This window comes from Ambystoma mexicanum, chromosome 12 (assembly GCF_040938575.1).
Source record: "Ambystoma mexicanum isolate Mex_15411 chromosome 12, UKY_AmexF1_1, whole genome shotgun sequence".
Taxonomy (NCBI): Eukaryota; Metazoa; Chordata; class Amphibia; order Caudata; family Ambystomatidae; genus Ambystoma; species Ambystoma mexicanum.
Genome location: NC_090936.1, coordinates 1,232,114,011 through 1,232,129,707, shown reverse-complemented (window position 1 = coordinate 1,232,129,707; position 15,697 = coordinate 1,232,114,011). Strand labels below are relative to the sequence as shown.

General features: G+C 48.1%; 1 protein-coding gene across 1 annotated transcript in view; it reads left to right on the top strand.

The window, feature by feature from the left end:
- The window catches only part of TDG (thymine DNA glycosylase), a 259,153-nt gene that overhangs the window by 163,861 nt on the left and 79,595 nt on the right, over positions 1–15,697 (top strand). The gene's annotated exons all lie outside the window — the stretch shown is intronic.

Genomic DNA, 15,697 nt, shown 5'->3' with positions numbered 1-15,697 from the left:
AGTAAGCGTGCAAGAGGTTTGGGCAGATCCTTCACATTCAATCTGCCACCTTTTCGAACAAATTTCCTGAAAACCTATGCGCCGAAAATAACCTGCTGAAATTTAAGAAAGGTGGAAACGGTTATTTCTGAGTAAATTCCACTACTCTGCCTCTGACCCCTGGCCCTGTATTTTCTTTAATTCTTCTGCATTCTGATGACTGCGGGCTCTGGCGAGTTACAAATGGACAAATCAAATCAAACTTGTCACACACAGCGGAAAAATTAGTAATTGCCTTTCCTATTCCAAATTCAGATTGGGAGAGCACTCCTGTGTTCAAGTCGGCATAAAAGGGGGAAGCTGTGAAGATTTTGCCAAAGAAAATGAGAACATGTCACATTCTACTACACCCAAGTGAAGTCCACCCCAGTTGGTATTGAATGGCAACCACCGGAAGGGCCTTAGGCAGTTATAATGGTTCCATGTCATTTCATCGCGGCATGTTTTTTCGCAGGTTTTTTACCACAAATGTTTTATCGAAAAATCCCTTTTTTTGGGGGAGGGGGGGGTTCCCCTCAACCCCCAATCAATTTTACTTTATATCGATTACCACAAACCCACATCCCATATACATAAATATTTAACCCCCCCCAAAATAAAATAGATGGGATTTTAAAATGAATGCAATGAAAGGACATTGTACCGTTATAATTGCCTCCTCCATAGCTTGGCATCAATAAGCAACAGCATATTTAGATAGGAAAAGTCAAACAATTCTACCCCATAAATAATCTTGCGGACTATCTTTCCCTTCTAAACTTTTTAGGGCAGGCAGCATGGCAAAGCGGCTGAATTTCACATCAATTATAACAAGTTGATTACTCAATCCCTTGATACTATTGGTAAGGTATTCCCAAACTGCTGCCTTGTTTAATTTACTAAAAATCAGGAAACCCAAATAGGTAAAATGTGAAACCAAATCACATCTCTCCCCTCAACAATCAAAAGCTTGTTTCGTTGTCAAACATTTTGCTTGTACATCGCATGACCATTGTTTTCTTCGCGTTTATCTGTAGAAAATGCTTAATTGCATAGATATTAAATGTGGAAATCAGCCTCTGTAGTCTCACCAGGGTTAAATCAAATAACAAGTCGTCCGCATAGGAGAGCCATGTACGCTTTAGGTGAGGCGAGAGCTGCTGCTTCTCTAATGACCCTCCAATGTCTGAAACATACAAATAAAGACAGGGGTCAAGAATACACCCCTGTCTAAACCCAGAGGAGGTTGGGATCTCCTGAGTCAGCCCTCCCTGATTATTAACTCGAACACCAACATTAAAATCAGATTATAAGGTGATAATTGTACTCAGTCCCAGGGAAGGTCCCAATTAGCTCATTTTGTCAACAGGAGATTCCTATTCACTTTGTCAAAAGCTGCAGCCATGTCAAAACTCTGAACGAATAGGGAGAACTTTTTCTGTTCACAAACAGTTTCTGCACAGTGTTAGAGGAAGTCAATCAGTGTGGTGCAATGTCTTTAACAAAACCCAGTTTGCCATTTTTGTAACCTCCCTGTTGCCAGTGACCACGCCGTTGGATGTTGCAATAGGTCTATAGTTGTTTGGGCACTAATAATTTGCCAAAAATAAATCATTAATATCCAGGAGCACATTACAGGGTTATGTTTGAAAACAACATTTGAGAGCCTGTTAAGACCAGGAGCTCTAGAGCGGATACTAGCTAGTATCAACTAGATCGAATGCTTCTAGAGTAGCCAGTCTAGTGTTGTCTTCATGATCAAACCGAAAGACTGTGGAAAAATGTGACGCCCAAAGGGCTTCACTAATGGGATTCAACAGGAGATCAGTCTGTGATCTTCCACAGTTGTTCAAGAGTCTCTAGAAGGAAGAAGTGTCACTTTTGCAAAGCAAGCCCAACATAACTTTGGCGTCCCTATGCAATAAGTGAACTTGAGGATTCTGAATCCAATTGCGGTAGGTTTGTTTCATTTTTTTAATCTCTTCCAGTAATGACACCATGTCCCCACCATACATTATTTTAATAGCTCTAATTTTAGCCCTTAGTTTGCGTTTTTCCAAAGGAACCCTGCTATCAAAAGAATGTGTATGATTGGTCGTAACCAGGCTGGGCATTCTATTGTCTTTCAAGTGACCATCCATGAAGGTCCCAAAATTGGGCAAGTTGAGCATGTCCAATTTCCACTCTAGTTGTAGTTTGCATCCTGTAAGTCAAATTTGTATTAGATTCCCCCACTTTGTTCTTAGTCCACCTGATGAAATTACCCTCCTGCTTAGCCACAAACCAGTTTGTCATGTTAAGATGGTTAACTTCCATGGGGAGTTCAAAGATGGCGACTAACCTTTCATGGTTGCTTCATTTGCATGGCTTAATAAAAAATGTGTTGCAACAACCAAACGGTGCTACATTACCAAACGTGTAGTGTAGTTGTTTGCTCCCTCTAGACCATGTAGGTGGACCTGGGATGTCACCTAATACCACCCCATTAAGCTGATGTAACCCCAATTCCTTCATGCAGAGTAACTTTTTTGAGGGGATTGGTTCCTCAGACGTATTCCATATCTGACAGGTAATCACCACAGCTGTCGTAGATCTGGAATACGCCGTCGGAACATCCCATCGAAAGAACGTTACCAGGTAAGAAAGTAACTTGTTCTTCTCCAGCATTGGTATAGATTCACATGCGCCCACCCACCTCCCCTGAGAGGCTGCTCCTACACTCCGCTTCCATCATACTGTAATTCCTACGGTTCAAAATCTGAAGATGGCTGCCTGGGGCGGAGCTTAAGCCCTGTCACCTCATTGGTTGGGGCCATAAAGGACCAAAGTGAGGTGGAGGGACTACACAATAGAATGGCTCATAGGCCGTAATGGACTGTGCATGCATTTCTATGTAGCAATGTGTGTATATTAAAAAATGTTTAATAATTTTTATCACTGAGGATTCCCAGTCGGACGACAGGGAATATTCAAGCATCTGAATCTATGGAAGATACCAATGCTGGAGATATACAGTTGCAGGTAAGTAACTAAGACTTAGGCTAGTTGGTCCCACTAGCCCGAGAGAGGAAGTTGTCCCGTACAGGTCTTCCAAGTCGAAACGAAAACGGTGTTAGCACAGCTGCAGGGCTTCAACTAGCACATCACAGGCCAGGAGGGCGCTGCTGGCATCTCTTCACGTCTTCTTCGGATGTTGTCCTCCAGTGGTCGACTCTGTTTCTACTCCCAAACACCTCGCCTTTTAAGCAAGTTCCCATTCATTCACAGTCCTAAGTTGTCAACCACCCAGCATGGTGGTGGTCCTCCAGGACAGCCAGCCGGTCAATCGGAACTGGTTTCACTCGGGCACATCTGCAGGGAAGTTTCGGGACCCTCCCTCACTTCCTGCCTTTCCAGACACACTGGATCCTGGGCAGGATTCAGGCCTCAAGCCCTCCAAAGGCAAAATTCACAGAGGACTCTAACCCGAGTCAAACCGAGTAAAAGCTCAGAAAAAACTGACAAGAAATGGCGAAAAAAGACCAGGGCCAATTGGATAAAATGGTCACCCTTGGCTGCTGTATTGCAGCTGAGGATTCAGACTGCAGATACGTGGCACAAGGTAGTAAAAAAGAATCCACTTCCACCAGCCATTCAAGTGAGTTAGTAACAAAACGTTACATGAGGAGTGGATTAAAGGAGTGACTATGCAAACCCCCAGCACTCCACATAGGATTGTGTGCGCTGGACCCACAAAGGAAAAGGTAAGTAAGACAGGGGTCATCTTTATTTTTATTTGTTTTTAACACTCCTAATGCTGTACCCGAGTTCGGTTTCTAAGCACAGATCCGGGATTTGAACCTCTGTTGCTCTGCGTGGTCTTGCTTCCAAGACCAGCACGTTGCCCCTGCATTATCCTCCGTTTACTATTCTTGGGAACAGTAGTTTACCCAAGAAAATGTAGTTTAACATTAAGAGCAGTCCAAGGGACTTTTCAGTGGCATTGCACAAAAGGTGCTGTGTATCACAGTGCAGAAAACGATGCCTATGAAGTTTACCAGACTCCATTAAATAGTAAAACACAAAATCCTAGTCAGAAAAAAACCAAGGGTTTTTGGCTGCAGATCCTGAAGTCGTCCTGCTGCAAAATCATCTTCTGTGCTGAGGTACGTTAGGGTATTTACTTACCTTAAGTCTCTTGTGATTCCTGTGTAGTTTTGGGGTGTTGTCTGTGATTGGGAGGCCTTTCGTCCCATTCATTCACCCAGGCCCACTGCTGGAATCCCCCCTTGGGTGTCTCTCTGAAGCCCCTGGGCACTCAACTAACTTTAAAGTACTTGCTTGTTCTAACAGTCTTCCTTATGACTTTTGCTGCTTAAGAACCTATCCTGACCTGCCTGGGACACTTGACCCTAGTGACCACCCCTGACCCCTCCCAATTTCTACCACTGAACACGTGTGCTCCAAGAATAAGGGAAAGACTTCCAAGGATTGGGCCGTTTGCCTAGAAAAGAAAATAAGGGTTTAAAAGTTACTTACTTGCAAAAGAAGTTGGTTGGTAACTGTAACTCTGTGAGTGAGCAGTTACAAATGTTCTCACTTACCTTGAATGTGTGTTGCACTATTCTTTTATGTTGTTCAAAACACTTTTTATTGGCATTTATAGAAACATTAGCTTCAGTATTCTCAATGACATTTTACCAAAGTGTTGTGTAAACAAACAAAAACTTTGCCTCCACTGAGGCAAACGGGTGGGGGGGCTTGATGGGGGGGGTACGCCAGGAGGGGCGGGTCGCTACAGTCTCAGATCATTGGTACAAAGCATATGTTCAAGGGCGATAGTTGGGGAGCAAATGTTACCGGTTGAGGGGGGGAGAGTTGGGGAGCAAATGTTACCGGCCGTGGGGGGTAGGTGGGTCTAGCCTGTTTTCAACAGCCAGCGGAGAGATGGTGGTTGTCTTGCCATTCCGGGAAATTTATCTACTTCATCTAGGAATGGGGACCAGATGTTGTAAAACTTCTGTTGCCGAAGCGGAGGGCGGTGATTTTCTCTGTGGCTGCAATGTCCCAACACTTATCCCACCACACAGGGATCGCCGGGCCCTCCGGAGTTTCCACAGCCTGGCAATGGAGATTTTGGCCGCAGTCTGTGTGCGTGCAGAGACCTGCCAGATAGCCTGACGTTGGTAATTGGCCCTCCCCTGTGTCGCCCAGTAGGACAATTCCCGGATTCCCACAGGATCGTCGGGCCCGTAATGAGACGGATCTGTTCCAGAACTTCCCTCCAAAACCTTTCAGCCTTCGGGCATGACCAGAGCAGGTGGAACAGCATGCCCGTGTCCCTGCAGCCTCTCCAGCAGTGTGGCGGAATGGCAGGGGTCACATTTATGCAGGGTTTCCAGTGTGATGTACCACCTATAGCAAACCTTGATGGCCCCCTCTTTGTTTGTGACACACTTCGAGGTTTTATGGGTACTAGCCCAGAAATGGCCCCAACTGGCCATATCTAGTTCTCTGCCGACGTCTCGCTCCCACCTTTCCATGTAGGGTTCCTTCGAGTCCGGGGCTACCCTGTCTAGTAACTTGTATAGGGTTGAGATCTTCCCCCTGGGTGGATTAGTTAGCGTTTGTTCCAGTGCCGTGAGTTCTATGTCCTTGTGTTCTAATGGGGTCGTGCGATAACCAGTGACGCAGTTGGGTGTATCGGAACCTTTCGCCTTCCAGGACCTGGAATTTCCTTTTGCAGGCCTCAAAGGTAAGCAAAGTGTCCCTGTCGAAAGACTGCCACCTGCCTCCAGCCGCCTGCCTTCCATCTGACGAAGACTCCCTGCCCCACCCCAGGCGTGAAGTCCGGGTTGTTCCAGATCGGGAAAAGAGGGCCCACTGTGCTGTTACAGTTCCACTTCCTGGCCGCCCGCCTCCAGCTGCTCACTGTGTTCCTGGTTGACATGAGAGGACCGTTGTTTGGAAGGTGCTTAGGCCCTGTGATGTCTGGCAGGGAATCCAATGGATAGCAGGTCCACTCCTCCTCAAACGTCGGCCAACAGGGTTTGTTGTCTGATCGTTTGCTACATGAATGCTGCCAAAAGCTGGCGGCCAGGCAGTATCTCTCGACCTCGGGTGCCCCCAGGCCACCGGAACCAGGGCCTCTTAGCATGATTTTCCTGGCTACTCGTGGCTTCTTGCCCCCCCCCATATGAATTTCATCATGCTTGCTTGGAGTTTCTGCTTGCCCTTTTTGGGGATCGATACTGGGAGAGCTTGGCAGTGATGGAGCAGTCTGGGGCTCAAGTTCATTTTTAATGCTATGATCCTCCCCATCCAGGAGATCTCCTGGTTTTGCCAATGGGACATGTCCGCTTGCAGGTCCTTGAATAGGGTCGGGAAGTTCAGTTTGTACGTGTGTTCAGCTAACTTGGAAGTCGGATGCCCAGGTAGCTCAGATGTGCCTTAGCCCACGGGATTGGGAGGCTGGCCGCTAGCAGGTCTTTGTTTTGGACCTGTTGATGCCCAGGGCTACTGACTTCTTGGGGTTGATCGTGAACCTGTAAGCAGCTTTGAAGCTTTCCAACTCCTCCCCTAGCGCCGCAAGAGATGTGCCTGGTTGGGTCAGTGTCAGCAATACATCGTCCGCATACAGGGCTGTTATATACGTCTCCTGCTTATGCTTTAGTCCCTAGATTGCGGGGCTCTGGCGGATCCTGGAAGCAAACTGCTCCATGGACCGCGCGAAGATGAGGGGAGACCAGGGGCATCCCTGCCGGGTTCCTTTAGTGATCGCTATTTTGCGGGGTGTGGCCCTGTTGATTCTGAGGGTTGTGGTAGGATGCTGATAATTTGCCAGTGTCCATTTCTGAAACTTTGGTCTCACCCCGTAGTGTTAGTGTTTCTCCCATAAAGCCCCAGTCCAGCCTCTCAAAGGCTTTGTGTGCGTCGAGCGACACCACCGCCAGTTCCTCTCCGGATCTTTTGGCCGTTTCAAAGACGTTTAAGGTCCGTCTGATGTTGTCCTGGGTGTTACGGCCTGGGATGAAACCCGTCTGGTCCGGGTGTATGAGGTCTGGGAGGAGTACAGTGAGTCTGCGTGCCATGAGTTTCGAGAAGATCTTCGTCTATGTTCAGTAGGGCGATGGGGCGGTCCGATGAGCAGAGTTCCAGATTTGTCCCGGACTTTGGGATCAGGACAGTGATAGATTCCTCCATGGAGGGGGTGAGCAAGCTGAGGGTTCAGTCTATGGTAGAAATGCACAATGGTAGTCAAAAGTAAACCACTGCCACCAGCCATTTAAATTAGTGAGGGTAACATAAACTGTTACATGAGAAGGTAGGATAAGTGGCTACCAAGTAACGCCCACCCCCTCCCCACCAACCACCCAGCACTCCTCATAAGATGGTGTGTGCTGGCCCTACAAAGAGAAATGGTAACTAAGATCAATTTCACCTTACTATTCTTGGGAACAGTAGTTCACCCAAGAAAAGGTAGTTCAACCGTAAGAGAAGTCAAACAGACTTCTCAGTGATTTAAAAAAAGGTAGCAGGCGCTCCTCTCCAGAATGAACATGGCATGATAACCTGTTCTGAGATGAATTTGCAGCACACGCAGACAAAGACTGATATGCAAATGGTTATTTCCCATCTGTGAAAGGTACAGTGAGCAAAAAAGTGTGTGCAGCAAACTCTCATCTCAGGACAGGTTATCATGCCATGTTCTTTCTGGAGAGGAGCGCCTGCTACCTTTTTTGAGACTTCAGTGACAATGCACTGAGTGTGCTGGGTGTTGCTATACAAAACTATAAAACTGTTGCTATAAGATATACCTCATCATCCAGGCGTGGATGGCCCGCAATGGTCTATGCCTGAATGACAAAGCAGAACTCATACTGGGGAATACACAAAACATCAAAAAACTAAATTATGACTACTCATTTATTATAGATGGCAACACCATCAAAGTAGCAAAAGAGGTAAAAACGCTAGGTTTTTACCTCGACTCCTGCCTCTCTAACAAAAAAGGAGAGTGTGATGGCCTCTAGCACCGCATACACATGTAAGCTGATTAGAGCTGCTAAACCATACTTGTCCACCACCAGTTGTCCCACCCTATTAAGAGCTCTGGTATTATCCAAATTAGATTATTGTAATGCACTTTACATAGGATCCAATAAACACACGCTTCAAAAAATCCAAACCCTGCAGAACAATGCCCTTAGAGCTGCCTTAGGAATCCCAAGAAGAGAGCATATCTCTGATGTCAGAAGACAATCTAACCGGCTATCCACAGCTGACAAAATTAAACTTAAAACAGTATCACTAACATTCAAAAGTATGAATAATCTAGCCCCCAAATATATAAGATATGTTCGAAAGAAGAACTTCCAACAGACCTACCAGAGAAGCCTATACCAACCAGCTAGTGGTGCCCTCATTTAAATTGAGCACAGCCGGAGGCAACAGCTTCCCTGTCAAAGCGGCCCAGCTGTGGAACTCCTTCCCATCTTCTTTAAGGTCTGACCAATCCTATCCGCACTTCAGACTTAACTGCATTAAATGGCTCAAAGAAAATGACCTATAACTGACTGATACTAAGACTATTCACATCTGACCCGTCTGTTATCCCACAACTGAACGCATATTTACATGCACAACCCTCCCGCTTATTCCACCCTGCTCTCTAACCTTAAATGTATATTGTATATACACCTCTGTGTACAAATACTTGTGTATATAACCCTGTATATCATCACCTTATTGTTGTCAATGTACTCTAACTACTTGGAATGTGTAACTATAACTTGTAAGCTTAAAGAATTCTTGAATTTGCGCCCGGATACCTTCGGGTATGGCGTGCGTTATAAATAAAATAAACAAACAAAACGTTTTTCCGACCCAAAAACAGTGAAAACCTAAAATCCTAGTCCGGGGAAAAACCCAAGAGGGAGTGAGAAAAAGGACCCACTCACTCTGGAGTTAAAATTAAAAGTCCAAAGTCCAGCAAAAGAGTTGGGGGTCTCTAAGGTGGGAGGACATTAGCACTAAAATGAAAATTCTCCTTAACAGGGTAAAATCTGTGTAGGGCAGCGGGCGTGTGGTAGAATTGATGCAGGTATTTAAAGTCTATCAGTTTGTACCTAGTATTCAGTGCCACCCTCCTTGTCTCCTCGCAGCAATAACCCCATGTCTCTTCTGATATCTTACTTCCCATTGTGATTTCCTGTTTCTCTCGGGGGTGGGTATATGGTTTGTTTGGTTTTAAGGTCACACATAACGGAGACCACTCTGCTATTCTGACGACTTTGAAGTATGTGCCACTGCGGGCTCCCTGGGAAAGCCTGTGAACTTCCGCCTCATGGAATTCCTCAACCTAAAATATAGAAACACATCTAGAGATGTAAGATCTCCTCTTCCTCTCATCTGCTCCAGTGTTATGAACGGACTATTCAGGAAGAGATCGTGAAGAGGTCACCTTCATCCTTTTCATAAAGGTGAAGTAACTGCCTTCACTGGTTTGGGGGATCCCCGGTATGTAAGTAACCGGTAGTGCATGGGGAGTAGATGACCTCAACTTTGGACTTGTACTTCATTTGGGTCCATGCCTTACAGGTCATTTCCACCATGTTTACATGGAGAGTTCTATCGGGCGATGTCGGAATGACCAATCTTAAAAGGAATGGTGATGCCAATGCTCTCGCCACTTCCACATGTCTCCTATCTATTTGGTCCCAAAACCAATACAGAAGGAACCCTGCCTGGGACACCTCATAGTATGTTTTGAAATCTGGCAGTACCAAGCCCCCCCTCGCATATTGACGTGCTGAGTTTGTCCTAAGAGAACCTGGCTTGTTTCAAAGCCCATATAAACAGTAGGACCAACAACTGCAAATCCCGGAAATACTCTCTAGGTACCACCAGTGGGACGTATAGAAACAGTGGTAAAAGCACCATCTTAACCAGAGATAGATAGATATATATATATTAGTGCAGGGCTCTAGCAATCGCCAACCCTAGATATTGAGTATGATCCGCCCTGCCATTGGAACCCCCACCGGTCCACATAACGTTTGATGCTGCCTGTGGGTGGGCAAAGGACCGATTTAGTAGCGTTGATCCGAAACCCAGAAAAATTGCCAAATGCCAGTGCGTCCCGCATGATCTGGTGTTAATTGCACTTGTGGTTGGTGACAGAGTAACATGTCATCCGTGCGTATAGGGAGACCACCACCCTATGTGTACATAGTTGCACACCCCTTTGTATATGACATTCCCTAATCCTCTCCGCCATCTGCTCAATTGCTAGTGTCAATGGCAACGGCGGCATCCCTGTCAAGTGCCCCTTTCCAGCTTTATATTTCAGGTTACGTGGCCATTTACTCAGAACTTAGCACATGGCTGAGTGTAGAGAAGTTTAACTAGCGTGGTAAACTGTTCTCCCATCCTGCGTAACCGCCAGTGGAAATGGCCACTCTACCAAGTAAAATGCCTTTGTGACATCCAGAAGTGCAGCCACCACAGAATCGTCCTGCTGCACCAATGCCATTAGCCCAAACATCCTGCGCAGGCCAGAAGAGGTGGAGAGTCCTGGTAGAAACCCAGACCGATCCGCCTTTACCATTCTATGTGTTAACGGCGCTTATGTGAATGACGATATTTTGGCCAGAATCTTGTTATCCAGGTTATTTAGGGATATAGGCCGGTAAGAAGAGCAGTCGTTCGCGTCTTTCCTGGTTTGAGCAACACCACCACCACAGCTTCCCTCAAGGAGTCTGGCAGCTGGCCCTCCCTCAGGCATTGCTGATACATCCGTAGTAAATAAGGTGCTAATTTCTGGACATAAGACTTATAGAACTCGGCTGTATATCCATCTGGCCCTGGAGCCTTCCTAATTGCTGACAACACCGCCTCCAGCAACAGAGGTCGGCCCAGTCGGTCCCTTTCCTCGTCTGAGCACCAGTACAGGGCCACTTGATCTAAGTAATCGCTTATCTCCTGCTGGGAAACCAATAATCGGGAAGAGTATTTCTGATGTTTGTTAATCTGCTTAGAATCACATGCTGTGCATAGGTCCGACATCCAGTGGTCACTGCGGAGTATTGCATTTTGTTTTTCGTAGTCGAAAAGGGACGTCGACAAGGCGTGTCTGAAACACTATCCCTATAGTGACGTGCGTTGTACCCACAATCCCTCGCGCGTCGAGGTCCCTCTGATTGTTTTTTTCCGCCCAGCTACTGGTCGCCTTTACGCGGAGCTCCTCGAGAGACATTGCAGATTTCATCTCCTCGACCTTTGGTCGTTTTTCCTATTTAATATAGAACATATCGATCCCTCCCTCGACGCTGTTGTGAAGCTGTCCCCGCCGAGCAAGATCTTCGATGGAGGGGACGAGCGGAGGAGATCCTTCGGCGTTGCCGAACACGTGGCCTGGCCTCGCAGGCCATATACAGTAGGGAGAGTGGGGGTCGTGGGACATCTCTGGTTCTTTTCTGAGAATGCCTTTCCTTTTCCCCTTCCTTTCCCTTGGGGTGGTTATCACGATTTATTGCCTCGGCTATGGAGAGGACACCCTTTAGGTTTTGCCCGCTTTGCAAGGGCAAGTTTACTTGGAAGGACAAGCATTCATGGTGTAACTGCTGCTTGCCCCTCGATCACAAAGAGGAGGGTTGCACGGCTTGTCGGCTTCTTAAGCCAAAGACTCTAAAAGACCGTAGGGTCAAGAGGTGGGCGGCCTACGCTATGTCGAAGGCCGATGCTTCACCCACCGTTGCTACCACCGACAGTGACAAGGAACGTGATAACACGACCTCCGCTACGGAAGTCGAAAACCCCCCTAAAGAGCGCTCACGCGCTTCGTCGTCTGTCCCCGGCCCCGACGGGCTCGGCTCACGCCCTGCTTATGGGGATGAACACCCCGGCGACATTGACGCACACAAGACCACACATAAGCACACAACCCATGGCTCTTCTTCGTCGAAGGCGAAGAGAGCATCAGCGCCCAAGGAGACGCAGGTTCCACCGGCAGCCTCCTCGGACCGATCGGGTTCGAAGCCCCTCTCGCAACCGCAGCCGCGACCAGCGACTGGGCTTTCGGCAAATAAGGGCGCCGCCTCCAAATCATCGGCCGGCGCGCATCAGCAGAAAGCGCATGCCGCCGTAGAGCGATCAACACCCATAACGTCGAAACCACAGCCCTCCGCTGACAAATGAGTCGCTGAGAGCTTGGCGAGGATCGTGGTAGCCGACGCCCACAAGCGTACGCCAAAAGACACGTCGAGCGCTACGCAGAGGTCGAAAGACACGCCGAAAAAGCCTGAAGAAAGGCAGGGACTACCCCCTTCAGTCGAGGGGACCCCCAACACACCTGAAGGCTTTTCGGAGGGCGACGGGACACTTTCCTCGACGTTGTGGGAGAGGTCGAGCCGTTTTCAGCTACAAGACACTATTTTTCCCCCGCTAGACCGCTCAGGGGTACCCCATGAAACCATGGAAAGGCTCCATCTCTGCATGGAAAGAATGGAGAGGTTTATGAATACCCAGAACCCTCCCACTCCCAAGAGAATAAGAGAAGGGCCTCAAGAGTACCCCAGGGCCAAAATTCAGAGACTAGTCAATCCCCACCAGGACACAGCCTCAGACTTCCATAGTGTGTATGACCTCACTGGGGAAGAACATTACTTTGAGGAGGAGGATGATTTTATGGACGATGAAGAGGGACGGAACCAGGAGGAAGGTCTGGAAGACAGCCCAGACTTGGTAGGAGAAGGCTTCGGAGAAAATCCAGAAGAAGGACCTTCTCACCCCTGGCAATCCCCATCAGTATATTCCGACACTGATGTCCTGAACCTAAATCCTCCTGACAATTCACCTATTAGAAACACGTCTCCCATTGACGATCAGCCCACATTCAATGCCCTGTTGCGCAGAGCAGCAGCACATTTCGAACTGGACACTGGGGAGCTCTCTCCTGAATTAGACTTTGTGGAAAGAGTAATTAAGGAGAAACCCCCGGTCAGTCAGACCATTCCCCTCCTCGCTTCGGTGAAGAGAAGAATCATCCCTTCGCTGTCCACACCCGCACTAATCAGAGGGGTCAATCCTAGAATTGAAAAACTTTTCACTCCTTCACCCTCAGACCCGCTGTACATCAGGGGACATTCCATTCCGGATTCCCTGGTAGTAACCAATACAAGAAAGAGGGCAGGGGTATCACTTTCCACCAGTGAGGCACCACCTGACAAGGAGGGCAAGCGGTTATATGCCCTTGCAAAAAGAGTTACATCCTCGGCTGCCTTTTCGGCAAGAATTGCGAACAACAATTCTTTGCTCGCTAGCTATGCGGACGCGCAGTGGGCCAAACTGCGCAAAGACGCCGAAGAAGCGCCGGAACCACTACGTACACGCCTGCTAACAACTATTGGCGAAGGAACCCAGGTCAACCAGAGTATTGTAAAGAACTCTCTGGATGCTGCAGAAACAGCGGGACGTTCCCTGGTTCAGGGAATACTCCTAAAACGCCACGTATGGCTGCGCAACTCGGGGTTCAAACCGGAGACACAGGCGTCTTTAATAAATAAACCTGTTGAAGACTCAAACCTCTTCGGGAAAGCGGTGGATGAGGCTCTGGAGATGGCTAAAAAAGAGTTCGATACTATCAAAACTCTTGACCAAATCTCTAAGCCCTCTACCAGACGCGGCTATGGCAACAAACGCTTTTTTCGTGGCCAACGCCAACAACAAAACCAGCAGCAACAGTACCCTGCCACCAATTTCCAGACCAATAGTGGGCAGTACAGCCAAAGAGGCCAGCGCCGGGGCAAAGGAAGAGGTCGGGGGTCCACCCCCAGAGGCTCCCAAGCCCCCAACAACACCAAGTGACGCGAAGATTTGCGTCCCCTCCCATGCAACACCGGTCGGGGGCCGGATAACATCCTTTCTTCCAGCATGGGAGGGTATAACGTCAGACCGCTGGGTACTTTCCACCGTAGCCCACGGATACTGCATCGAATTCAACAGTTCCCCAACATACAAACCCCCGAGGGGACGACGCATGACACCGGAACATCTTGCCATCCTTCTCCAAGAAGTACAACAACTGCTGGAAAAAGGAGCCATAGAGGTCGTGCCTCGATCTCCGGTAACGGAAGGTATTTATTCAGTGTACTTCCTTGTACCCAAAAAGGATCTAACCATGCGCCCTGTATTAGATCTGCGCCCAGCGAACAAGTTTATCAAACCCCAAAAGTTTCGTATGGTGACCTTACAGGAAGTGATCCCACTGCTATCACAGGGAGATTCCATGACAACATTGGACATGAAAGATGCATACTTTCATATTTTAATGTTGCCAGCGCACAGAAAATACCTCAGGTTCATGATAGAGGGAAAACACTACCAGTTCAGAGTGCTACCCTTCGGCATAGCATCAGCACCAAGGGTATTCACGAAGGTGCTGGCAGTGGCAGCGGCCCACCTGCGCAGGTTGTCCATCCCAGTTTACCCTTACCTCGACGACTGGCTCATAACGGGATTCTTACGAAACATGCTTCTCCAATACCCAAAAGACTGTAGACCTTTTGTTCCAGTTGGGCTTCTCCATCAACGAAAAGAAGTCCAGCCTAGACCCCAGCCAAATCAAACAATTCCTAGGGGCTCTAATTCAAACAAAGGACGGCCTCGTCTTCCCCTCCAAAGAGAGGGTCCAAAACATGCTGTTTCAGATCCCTCAATATGTGACCGGTCGAGAGGTGATGGTACGCAAAGCAATGCGCTTGCTAGGCATGATGGCGTCGTGTATTTATTTGGTACCTCACTCGCGCCTGCGCATGCGCCCAATGCAAGAGTGGCTCAACAGCCAGTGGTGTCAGGCCAGCGGACTACGGGACGATCTAGTGGTGGTCTCGCAGGCCTTAGTTCTCTCGCTACGGTGGTGGACAAAGGAAAACCTGGGAAAAGGGAAACCCTTTGCCACACCCGCGGCGGAAGCCACTCTAACCACAGACGCATCCCTCACAGGATGGGGGGCTCACCTATCCCATCAGACTGCTCACGGAGTGTGGACTCCGAACGTAGCATCCAAACACATCAATCTTCTGGAGCTACTAGCGGTGTTCAAGGCACTAAAAGCCTTCCAGGAACACCTACAAGGCAGGACAGTGATGGTCCTTACAGACAGCACCACAGCCATGTATTACATCAACAAGCAGGGGGGAACCCACTCTCCAGGACTGTCCAAACTGGCCCAAAATATATGGAAGTGGGCTCTCAAACAAGACATGTTCCTACTGTCACAACATGTACCAGGGGAACTCAATCTGCTGGCAGACAAACTCAGCAGAGATTTCCCCCTGCCCGAAGAGTACGAATGGCGACTGCACAAAGACATCGTCTTCGATGTCTTCACACAATGGGGATTCCCAGAAATACACCTGTTCGCAACCCTGGAGAACTCACAATGCCTAAATTACGCCTCCAGGTAACCCCAGAACTAATCCAATGGGAACGGTCTGTCGAGACTAGATGTGCGCAGAGCGGTCATGTTCTACATGGAAAGAACCAGACCACTGAGGAAGACTAATCAGTTCTTCGTCTCGGTGGCAGCAGGAAGAGAAGGGGATGCAGTTTCAAAGTCCACTATTTCTAGATGGATTGTTCAATGCATCACTCTCTGCTATACTCTTGCTAAGAGAGAACTGCCCTTTAGGCCAAGAGC